This window comes from Triplophysa rosa, linkage group LG3 (genome assembly GCF_024868665.1).
Source record: "Triplophysa rosa linkage group LG3, Trosa_1v2, whole genome shotgun sequence".
Taxonomy (NCBI): Eukaryota; Metazoa; Chordata; class Actinopteri; order Cypriniformes; family Nemacheilidae; genus Triplophysa; species Triplophysa rosa.
The window spans coordinates 4,343,896-4,354,774 of NC_079892.1; the positions used below are offsets into that span (position 1 = coordinate 4,343,896).

Here is a 10,879-nt window from a genome sequence, read left to right on the forward strand (position 1 = left end):
CCGGTTTCTCTGCCGCAGTCACAAGATTTCATTGTTTCAATCATAGATTTCCCACCACAGCACCGGCAATAACAAATGATGTTGGTATGCCGCCAGATGATCCGCTGTGTTTTGCACTATGTCACGCTGTCGAACACTATATGATGCATGATTCTAACATGCTTGATTTTGTCTCTTCGCTATTAATAAACGTGTTTTATTGCTTTACAGTTGCAATGTTTCAGAAAGATCCAGAAGGGGTGGGTTATATCTGCAAACACTTCAAAAGCTAGTTTGAGAATAATGAACATTTGGCTTAGTGTTGCCAAAGGTCTTTAGGCACAGTAGTTTACGTGCCAGTAAAACTTTTGTTATCATATATTTTCTCTCTTTATTCAGTCTCCTGAGGGTGAGTAACAGTGAAGGGCTCGTAGAGAAATGGAGGTATTGTTGCCTGTTTCTTTGCTTTTAATTATGGTTAAATGAAGAATAGGCAAGGATGTCTGCCAGACCGCCTGCCCTCAATAATCTCTCTGAAATGTCGTTTGCCTTTCTCATGCATGTACCGCTTTATTAACGTATGTTTGCTGAGCGAAATTTCAATTGAGTGTTGGAGAGACAATTCTTTGCATTTAAAGTGATTTACGGCAGACATCCTTAAAGTAAAATAAAGCGCTATCTTCCTGTTGCAAACACAGCATAGGAAACAGCTTGATAGCATAATGATGTTTGAATAATCACTTTTAATTTAGATTTTATGTATATTTAAAAAATAATGATATAAAAATGCCATCATCAATGCGTTATGCTTAATCAACATTTCTCATCAATATTTGTACATTTTTTGTTTTAAATTAATGCAAAATATTAGGCCTACACACATCGTATACACAGTAAATTTCAACATTTAAAACCAGTAAAAATCTCAAACTGATTCGTAAAAGAAGTAATTCACCCAAAAACATACAGTATAAGCACTTCTGGAACAAAGCAATGTTTTCTGTGAGGAAATTTGATGTTTGCTGGAACATAATCTTAAAACATCTTTTGAACAACATTAGCACGTGACATATGAAAGAATAGTAATTTTTGGAAGATATATATTTGTATATATTTTTAAGGCAGATAAAACTGAAATTGATGTCTCGTTAAGTATGTCTGTTTCTATTTCAGAGTAAACATCCCAGAATGCTTTGGGAAACCAGAAGACATTGATGGTGAAATCTGAATGGGCGCCTGCTGTTTGGTCTCACCAGGAGTTAAGCTTCTCTGGAGAACGTCTGCCTTCTCGGCTTTTGTCCAGGTTCTTTCTCGTAACTCTAGAGGGAATCTAAAAGGCTCGATATGGCAGTACTTTTGTTAAACCCTCTAAATGAAGGCACCCCACCACAGCTAATTTTGCCCTTGTTACATGCCATTAAAATGGTAACGTGGAATGGTAAAATTCTCCACGTGGAATAGAAACATAATAATACTGAAAATGTTCAAAGTGATATCAAACTTTTTAGTCTGCGCTAATGTGCTGTGAATATACAGTACAAAACAAAATGTGTATACTAACCGGGATTGTTTAAACAAAAATAAAAATCATCATTTATTCACCCTTGTGTCGTTCAAAAGGTTTATATGACTCTTTTATTGTGGAACACAAAAGAAGATAGTTTGAGAAATGTTGTGTCCATACAATGGAAGTCAATGGGGACCAAGTTGTTTGCTTACCAAAGTGCTCCAACCTATCTTCTTTTGGTTTCTGCAAAAGACCGAAAGTCATACAGGTTTGAAATGACATGAAGGTGAATAAATGTTGACAGAATGTTCCCTCATGTTCACTGTCCATTTAAAGTTTATTTACATGGGTAGTTAACATGCAAGACTTTTATGTACTGTATACACATTTATATATGAGCCAGTGCATTATTTGGATGCCCAAAAACAAAACAAAAAATACATCACACTGAAAAACTGTAGAAAGTTGTTTAAAAAAATATGGGATAAGTGTACTTGAGCTGAGAAAGATTTTGCATTCGCGAGCAATTTAAAGTGACAGTTCTCTCTTTTTTTCACCTCTCCCTAAGCAGTAAACATGCTGGTAGTGCAGAGCTTTTCCAGGCCGAATTGTACCCAAACAAATATCTGGTGTTTGTTTGACTATGAAGTCGATTGGTCTGCAGAATGCTGAATTCATACACGTATAGAAAGAACCTGGTATTCATCCGCTCCTGCCTCTCTCTATGCCACAGCAGTATTCCATTGATCTAAAATCCAGCTTGTATAAGCATATCAAGGAAACCCCTCTTTTGAAGACGAGCTACAGAGAGAGCAGCCGTGCAATACCAGAAAACATCGTCAGAAAGCGCGGCTCCGTATTTTGCAAATGAATGAGGTGCAGATTTGCTTATAAACTCGAGTAAGAGCTATTTATGCAAAACAGTATAAATGTTAATAGTAGTCGAAGCAGCATGAAAAATGCAGCTATTATTTTGCTTACAAAGTTGTTGCTGTGCTTACATTTCAAAGCACGCAGCAACGTTTTTACTTAGTCTCTCTGTTCGCCGTAATAGCGACTCTTCGGTTAGGCATACGGCGCTAACGATGACCTCATGCTGCTTGGGGCTAAGCGCAAACCTGCGTGCTGTATTTACCTCTGTAATGAGCGTTTCATGGCTTTCTCTCTTGTAATACAATATTCTGGTCTTGAGAATTTATAATGCGGTTTGCATTCTCTGGTTTCTATTAACTTCTGTCGCCAGGATGGGCTTGTACAAACGACCCTTCTATTAGCCCCCGTGCACCCGGCACGCTGATTAGGGCAACATTAGGAAATTAGAGGAGAATTGCATTATGGGAGCAACAGATGTAGGGGTTGCAGTAATGGAAAAAATGCTGGGTGGGGAAATGGCCACGTTGTTTTGTAGCTTCGCAGAAAGTTTAAAGAAGTGATTTGATTTAAAAATGTCTCTGCTGAAAAAAAACCCAATAGAAACCATCACAGAAATTCTAATGGTTTCCATTAAAATACCATTACAAACCATTAGCTTTTTCCATTAAAACTGTTACAAAAGTCCTTTTTTTGTAATGTGTTTTGACTATTATACTCCAATAAGATTTAACAGCCAACCAATAGATTCCATCATTGTAGTTTCCATTTAAACCAATGCAATTCCCAATTACAACCAATAAATCCAATACATTTTCTATTGTGTTTGGGCAGGTTTTTTTCTTCATATGTGCAGGACACCGTTTGTATGTCCCTGTGTAGCCAAATTTTGTATTTAAAGCGACAATGAGCAACTTCTGCTCACTGTTGCCCCACGTGGTTGATAAGCGGAATTGTCTGTTTACAGTGTCGTAAAAACTGTCGCAGCCGACGGACCCGGCGGACCCAGATACGCTATGAAAACAGCGCATAGAATGTATATACAGTATATATGTATATATATATATATATAACGACAACATTAGCCTACTCAACGACTGAACTGTTCAACATTTACGCGGTTTACTGGTCTGAACTAAAGAATCTGCTACTTTTTACCACAACATGTTTATTGTGGTTTTTTAGTCTTCATTTACAAGCACTACACACATTCATGACGAGACACGACAACATGCTAGCTATCGACACCGGCAACCATATATTATTTAATTTTATTTCAATTCAATTCAATTTTACTTATATAGCGCTTTTCACAATGTGCATTGTTCCAAAGCAGCTTTACAGGATAAAATAAGAAAAACACAGAGAGGTAAAACACAGCACAGTGCATGGTGTTTAGACCAAGCAATATCATTCTAATAAATAATATCTAATAAATAATTAAATGAATAAATGCAGTCTCCCGGTGAGCAAGCCAACATTGCCCTGCTATTTATCTCTATATTATCTCTCAGCTAGTACAGGACAGTAACAAGAAAGGTACAAATAACACTTATAAATCTAGGAGCCGGACCGCTAGGTCTCCATCCGTTTTGCAACCTGTTGCCTCTTGCTGCTCGCTCCACCGAGTGTAAGCCCATCCGATATTGATTCGTGACCGGCCTCATGTCCGATCACTCTCTCGCTTTCTTTTCTTTGCTTCCTCTGACAAAACCCTCTTTGGTTTTTTTGGCTGGCTCTGCCATGGTGATGTTTTGGTTCGTTTCGTCATACTGTTAGCTCTGCTGTTCGCTAACTTCTCCCAGGCTACGAGTAAAACGTGACGTATGCCATAAAGCAGGGGATAGGCGGGGCTTGTACCGGCCCGAACACTAAAGTTACAAGTGCAATTTCAGCCGATAGGAGGCTGCTTAGGTAGCAACGGCAGTAAAATTCATCCAGTTAAAAGTTGACCTACCACTTAAATAATTTTAGAGACATTATTTTAAGGTCAAAAAGTTGCTCGTTGTCGCTTTAAAGCATCTTTTTTCTTTGCTGAATCGAACAAGGTCATTTACTGTAAAACCTCAACTCGAGGTGCGAGGTGTTGAATTTGCTTTGTACTGAAGGAACAGCGAATGTAGAGAAAGTTTTCAAACAAGACAGCTCTTTTGTGCGACCGTACGCTCGCGAGTTGCTACAAGCGAAATCAGAGCGCTCCGATCACAATGAATAGCTAAGACCTTGTACTCTTAAACGAGTTATGCTCCCCAGCGTCTTACATAAGGCAAAATAATCGTATCTGTGGGACGTACGCTGTCCGTACGCCTCTCAATCTTCCGCTGCGGTCTTCATCAGCTCACGCTGAGCACCCTGGGCAATGAGCCTCGAAGATAGCCCCGATACCATGCGGCCGTTACCGTGATTGAGAGATGCTAGTCTGCTTTTTCCACCCAACGTTATTTATATGTTTTAATGATTCTTTCTCTGTGTGTCCCATCTCCTCCCAAGGCTGCGGGTGAAAAATTCATATTTTAAGCGTAGATATCTCCCATCACTCATTTCTGGACATGTTTAGTGTGGGCGGAAAGGACAGGGGGTCTCCGAGAGCCAGTACAAGCGGCCTCCTCCAACAGAAAGAGATGACATTGTATTAAATAACTTTAAATATTAATGCAATCCTCTGGATATGTTTGCTCACTCGCCCGAAATCGCTTCGGCCTCTTTCAAAAGCTCTGAGGTACTCGGAGGTGCTCGCATGTGTGCGTTCTTGAAAAATGAATGAATATGTATGTGTTTTTCTTTCTTTTTTTGCTGAAGATTCAGAGCCAGCGGGCATCGAGCATGGTGCGTTTGGTCTTGGGTCCACGCCAGTGTGGCTTGCTTGTCAGTACGGATTGTCAGCGTAGCTGTCAGCTAGAAAGGGTCATCTGTGCTTGTGCGACGAATCGGCGCTGTAGCCACAGGATATGGAGGTCTTTAGAGTCAACTGTCTGACACCGGAACACACAGCCCTGAGTTTCCTAGGCACTGCCAACGAGTCGCAGCCAAAGGTTCATTAACTATACATTACAGAGGAATACTTTCAATGTGTCTTCTATGTGCATGACCCACTTTTTCTTCTGAGGTGATCATGGGTTCATTTACTCAGTCTTTTATTGGCATTATATTACATAAAAACATACTGTATACAGGTAGATTGTAACTGTTTTTGACAGGGTTTAAGGGTTTCCTAACCTCAACTCCCCCTCTATGTAAGCAGATGACAATCAAGTACAAATAAAAGCATAGTACAAATATGAATAATATATTATTATAATTGAGTTATATCCCTTTTACTTTTTGTTTAGTTTTTTAAACATATTTCTTATCATTTCTACTTTCTTTTGCTATGTCTGTACCTCTGCACTCGAAGCTCCTGACACCAAAACAAATTCCTTATATGTGTAAACATATTTGGAAATATAGCTCATTCTGATTCTGACTCTGAGAAGTTTTGTAAGTAAATAAATTCTTGAAAATGTCCTAACTGCCTTTTTACACTTTTTACCAACAAAAAAAATGAATAATAATAAAAAAGAATAACATTTAAAAAGTGTTTCCTATAAACAATAAATTATAAAAATACAAATAATAAATAAATAAATAATATTATAAAATTAAATATTCCTTACATTTGAATAAATAATATAAAAGAAAAATGCACCATAAATGAATAATTATAAACAAACGATATTATAAAAATGATTTATTAAATTAAAATAAGTAAATAAATACTATTTTTAATATATTTATTATAAATAAATACATGTGTTACAACCAAATAAATAAGTAAACATATAAATAAAAAATATGATAAAAACACAATTATTTGAAAAACAATAATAAAAACTAGGTATTATGTAAAAATAGATAAATACAAGCATAAATAAAAAAACTTATGGCATCACTAGGTACCACGTCAATGAACCATGGTATTGCACGTAAGCGAGGATGCTGTTTTACTATTCAAATTGTATGGACAAACAGCTTAGCCCTAGATTAGGTTTTAATTATAAAGATAAAGTAAGCCATATAAGAATGAAAGAATTTTCCACGAGGGAACGTAAGTACATCATGTCATTCTTCGAAAAAGAGTCATTCGCCATGCTATGCTAATCGCAGTCATGTGGCCAATGAAAAATACATTGAACACACACCTGCTAGAACCTCGCAGACAGCTAACAAAGACAGAATTTGAAAAATAACGCTTTTATTGAAAAGACACGCCAACCAGGGACATTTTTAGAAGAGTACTGTAATAACTGCTTTGCTTATTAAAGATTACGAGCAGCCACATAATCTGACAAGCCTGCTGGTATGTCACGGTCACGGAGGAATCTATCATGGTTATTGTGAAATTTGTATTTAATTATTTTTTTATATTTATATACATTTTTAAATAAAAATATAATCACAGTATATCTGTCTATCTATCTGTCTGTCTGTCTATGAGTTTGTTGGTGCAACAAAACACAAGGTTTTGAGAAATCGCCTTCCAATTAAATTTTTTTAAACCAAAAATTTGCACATACTGTACACAAACATTTTTTGTCATGTCTTTCTTAGGGTCAAAGAGTGTGAACCAAGACTGGGACTGCTGTACCCCTCAAAGCCCAAGGTGCACAATGTCCCCAATGCAGCAAATGTAAATATGCAGAAGCGCAAGTGACTTTTGAGAGCTGCCGTAAATCTCAACATGGGTGAGTAAAAAATGACAGAAGTTTCATTTTTGATCCTCTGCGAGTTTTATAATTCACGTCAGGTTTATCAGCTATTGTTACCGGCGTGATAAAAAAGTCTTGGAATCTGCTGAACTGCATACAGAGTCACACACAGATGTGTCATTGTAGTGGACACAAATGAAAGGCTGATAATGTTAATTACAGAGGCAAGGTGACACGGCTGAAGACTGCAGACGCTGCTTTAATTAAACAGAGGTCTTTAAAACTGAGAGAGAGAGGTCAAACAGTAGATCCACACGTTGGCTCGGTCCCATAGTCTGATCACCTCTTATTATATTTAAATGTATATTAAGTTAAGCATGTTCTTCATGTCTCCTTGGTAACCAAGTACATAAAAATGTAATAGTCTTGGTAAATACTCATTTAAATGTGACCTTATTATACCAAGCTGAAAAAATGTTTGTTTCCTCCACATGAAAGACCCAAAGTTGAATTAACCCGTATGTGTGTGTGTTGACAGAAGCCGTGACACAGTGGCTGACCGCCTCGTAATCTCCATTTGACGTATGTGACACTCATATCCGACTCGGTTGTGAACAGCTGGCTCCACCGGCGATGCAGGTCGGGCCTCTCGATTGGATGGTATTAACTGGATTGAGGCGGGGTCGCGGCCCGCCGGGGTCTGTGTTAATTGCAGTGTGAGGATACGTGAAGCTCTGAGAGCAAATCAAAACCCGTCTTCCCCTCCATACGTGCCTTGGCTGTGATTTCACATGTCTTTGGATCTGTATCTTTCGTCACATGGTTTTTCCTGTTCTAAATCAATGACCGACTTCATAGCGTAGTGATTTGCCAAGCAGGCACTTGCAAGCCACGGAGGCCGAATTGATAAATAAGATTATTCCGGAATAAAAGTCCCATATTTTTTGCCCACAGACGGTTACAAAAAAGTAACAAAGTGAAACTAGTCACTTGACTGCTTTTTTCGGTAGCGAGACATCTGCTTAGCTGTTTTGAAGACATTTTTCAGTAACAGGCCACTTTTTTACCAGGGGATGCAGCGTAGCGTGTCAAAACATTGCATTGCTGTTTTTCATGTCTCATTGTATTGCACTTTCAGCTTTGCAGCCCGGTGAGCTGAGGGAATAATCAAACATTCTGTCCAAAAATCCGATTCATTTTACCGAACTGCTTCTTTCGGATGCTTCATAATTCGAGTCTTTTTTTAGTTGTTGCAAAACATTTTGTTACATACTTCCGTTTGCCGCTTTGTATGTTTAATTGATTTAAACTCATTTTTAATTGCATTTAGTTAAAATCGTTCAATTTAATGCAGTCACTCTAAGATGTTTTTTTCTAATTCTAATAAAACAGAAATTCTCTGGTACCTAGATTATGGTGTTGTACGATTACGTGTCTACTGTTACCTTACAGTAAATGTGATGTCAAACATATCACAAGTTTTAAGTGGAGGTACATTTATGTTCAATTATTCGTGTTTTAATTTACGATTCATCTAACTTTGCGATTGTAGGCTCTTGCTTTTATAGGTTGTGTATGAAAACACTAATGGATGATGGGTTTCATTCAGACGTCACGCTGCGTATTATGTGCAGATTTTTTTTCCAGTTTTGAATGGCATTACAAGCTGTCAAGATACAAGAAACGCGGTGAGCTCTCTGGTCTGATGTTGCTATGGTGATACATAGATATTTCATGTCAATGCAGCATTACTGTCCATAACTGTTGTAAATATAACTGTAACGCTTGTCTTGATTGAGAACACCCTCAAAACCAGAGCTCACCCATATGCGTCCTGGAGGACCGTGTTCTTTTTTGCCTGTACATTTAGCCAATGCAAGTGTCAGGACTGCAGTCCGTCCCACGAAATCACTTAATAGTCAATTTCATGCAAGAACGATGAGGAACGAAATGCCGAGTTATTGCTGAAGAACAGAATAGGAAAGTGAAGGAGAACATGCAGAGAATTAGAGAGCGAGAAACAGGTGTAGAGAGAGAGAAACAGGTCTGGCCCCAGTCACACCTCATGGTCCTGTGATAAGGACAAAAAGTAATAACTTGGCCTCTATATGAGTTTTCTCGTCCACAGCCTTTATTTCGTTGGCTCCGGTGTGCTTTACAGGTGTCTGTGGCATATGGTCCTGCGTTGCCAGACTTTTGACTAATGGCATAAAGTTTGGTCCAGATTGCAGCTCGTTCTGGCCAAGAACTGCCCACTTTCAGTGGAAGAGATGACAGACCGACAGATATCTGAAGCAAACAAATACGGTTTGTGTTGGGGCAGGTTTATCGTTGAAAGTTGAACAACGCTGTTAACATTTTTGAAATAAATGTATGGATGTGTTTTAAAGTAAAGTAAACTTTGAGTATGTTTTAAAAGACTCTGAACTGAAAAAACCTGAAAAAACCTGTCAAAACACAATAATCTGTCTTACTATTAAAAATGTGTTATTGCTTAAAGCCACATATTTTCAGCAAAAGTGTTTTTTCCTGGATATGTTATAGCAACCCAGTTCTACAGCAGTTCGTGACATAGTCGGAAAATTAAAGGGGTCATATGGCGCGAATACGTGTTTTTCTGTGTCTTTGGTGTGTTATAAGTTAGATTTAAAGTCATGCTGAATGATACAGAAAAGAAAATGCAATTTATGTACATTTTGTGACAATGTCACAAATTCCTGTGAGACTGTGATGATTATAGAGTTTAAAGTAATCCAATGTAATCTATTATAAGGCAAATTTCATGCAAAACAGAGGACCTTATGCAATTGTGGCAGACCAAATTAATATATTTTACTCAAAACAAACATTATAAAGTAAGTTAAAAAAACATATTAGCATTTATGACAGGCACTGTTGTCAGTTTTATTTTGGGTTGATTGATAAGAAATAGCCCTAAAGGCCGTCTTTAACCTCATCGATGCATTTTTGTTGTTGTTCCAGCCAACAGTAGAATGCACATCTGAGCGCTTGGGCTATGAATCATGGGATGCAACACAGATACACAACAGATGGAATACGCCACAGCTCCACTGAGACCTACAGATCTCTCCATTTGCCCCAATCACAGCTAAACAAAATTAGCTTCCAAGCTAAACTAGCGTCAGTGCTTGAGGGTGTCATTATCTAAAACAACAACATAACAAAATGTGACTTGACAACAAACGTTGTGTATTGCTAACGCAATAATAAAGGGGACACAAGCGATTGTTGTCATTTAGCTTTAACTGAACGGATCAAAGCGTTTCCCCTTTAGCGTAGTCGCTAGTTGCTTTAGATCTGTTGGTGTTTAATCTTTTCAAAGATGAAGACTGATGTAAAACTTTGAAAAAAAAACAAACAGAGACAGGTCAAATGAGTATTTTAGAATTTGAATAATGCGCTTGAAAAACTATATTAGTATTATACTGTATTGTATTGTTTAATTAATTTTACTGAGTTTTATATTAAAGGAAAATTATTACGGATTAATTATTATTATTATTGCATGAATACTGAAGCTTTTCCGAAAAATGATAAAGAGTTTTTTATGAATAAGACTTGTAATTATGTAGCTGGTTTTACCACAAAAAGAAAAACTGCTTATTAATTCAAAACACTTTCCATTTCGACGCCCTGTTTGACTGTTTGTTCCCCACGCATTGTGACATTTACAGGGTCATGAGTGAGTTCATTTTAAAAAGTACCCTGCTGAACTCATTCAATTGACGCAGTTTTTTAGAAGTTATTTAAAAACTGAAATTACTGTAAATGAGAATTTCTTTTCACTTACCTCCACTGAGACCTGAGGCATTTTTGA

General features: G+C 37.5%; 1 long non-coding RNA gene across 1 annotated transcript; it reads left to right on the plus strand.

Annotated features, from left to right (window-relative positions):
• Nucleotides 1-1,070: 1,070 nt before the first annotated feature.
• On the plus strand, nt 1,071-8,320 carry LOC130551940 (uncharacterized). Its single transcript, XR_008962661.1, has 4 exons — nt 1,071-1,282; nt 5,156-5,388; nt 6,944-7,077; nt 7,580-8,320. It is a non-coding gene; the product is annotated as an uncharacterized LOC130551940 (long non-coding RNA).
• Nucleotides 8,321-10,879: the final 2,559 nt, after the last annotated feature.